Genomic DNA, 1,672 nt, shown 5'->3' with positions numbered 1-1,672 from the left:
ATGAACCTCTGTCCATAGTTCATCAGGCACTCTGTCTATCAGATCTAGTCCCTTAAATCTATTTCTCACTTCCACTGTACAGTCATAAGGGATTTGATTTAGGTCATACCTGTGAATGGTCTAGAGGTTTCCCCCACTTTCCTCAATTTAAATCTGAATTTGGCAACAAGGAGTTCATGATGTGAGCCACAGTCAGCTCCCGGTCTTGTTTTTGCTGACTGTATAGAGCTTCTCTCCATCTTTGGCTGTAAAGTTATAATCAATCTGATTTTGGTGTTGACCATCTGGTGATGTCCACATGTAGAGTCTTCTCTTGTGTTGTTGGAAGAGAGTGTTTGCTATGACCAGTGCATTCTCTAGGCAAAACTCAGTTAGCCTTTGCACTGTTTGTTTCTGTACTCCAAGGTCAAATTTGCCTGTTACTCCAGGTATTTCTTGTCTTCCTACTTTTGCATTCCAGTCCCCTATGATGAAAAGGACATCTTTTTTGGGTGTTAGTTCTAAAAGGTCTTGTAGGTCTTCATAGAACTGTTCAACCGCACCTTCTTTGGCATTACTGGTTGGAGCATAGACTTGAATTATTGTGATATTGAATGGTTTGCCTTGGAAATGAACAGAGATCATTCTGTCGTTTTTGAGATTGCATCTAAGTACTGCATTTTGGACTCTTGTTGACCATGATGGCTACTCCATTTCTTCCAAGGGATTCCTGCCCACAGTAGTAGATATAATGGTCATCTGAGTTAAATTCACTCATTCCAGTCCATCTTAGTTCACTGATTCCTAGAATGTTGACGTTCAGTCATGCCATCCACTGTTTGACCACTTCCAGTTTGCCTTGATTCATGGACCTGACATTCCAGGTTCCTATGCAATATTGCTCTTTACAGCATTGGACCTTGCTTCCATCACCAGTCACATCCACAACTGGGTATTGTTTTTGCTTTGGCTCCATCCTTTCCTTCTTTCTGGAGTTATTTCTCCACTGATCTCCAGTAGCATATTGGTCACCTGTCCAATTGGGCATATTGGGCACCAGAAGCATATTGGGCTTCCCTGTCCTTCACTATCTCCCTCAATTTGCTCAAACTCACGTCCATTGAGTTGGTGATGCAATCCAACCATGTCATCGCCTGTCGTCCCCTTCTTCTCCTGCCTTCAATCCTTCCCAGGATCAGGGTCTTTTCAAATGAGTCAGTTCTTTTCATCTGATGGCCAAAGTATTGCAGTTCCAGCTTCAGCATCAGTCCTTCCAATGAATATTCAGGGTTGATTTCCTTTAGGATGGACTGGTTTGGTCTCCTTGCAGTCAAAGAAACTCTCAAGAGTCTTCTCCGACACCACAGTTCAAAAGCATCAATTCTTTGCCACTCAGCTTTCTTTATAGTCCAACTTTTACATCCATACATGACTACTGGAAAAACCATAGCTTTGACGAGGTGGACATTTGTTGGCAAAGTAATGCCTTTGCTTTTGAATACACTGTCTAGCTTGGTCATAGCTTCTCTTCCAAGGAGCAAGAGTCTTTCAATTTGATGGCTGCAGTCACCACCTGCAGTGACTGCTTCCATTGTTTCCCCAACTATCTGCCACGATGGACCGAATGCCATCTTAGTTTTTTAAATGTAGACTTTTAAGCCAACTTTCTCACTCTCCTCTTTCACTTTCATCA

Source organism: Bison bison, unplaced genomic scaffold (assembly GCF_000754665.1).
Source record: "Bison bison bison isolate TAMUID 2011002044 unplaced genomic scaffold, Bison_UMD1.0 scf7180017864508, whole genome shotgun sequence".
Lineage (NCBI taxonomy): Eukaryota > Metazoa > Chordata > Mammalia > Artiodactyla > Bovidae > Bison > Bison bison.
Note: the sequence above shows the minus strand (reverse complement) of the source record.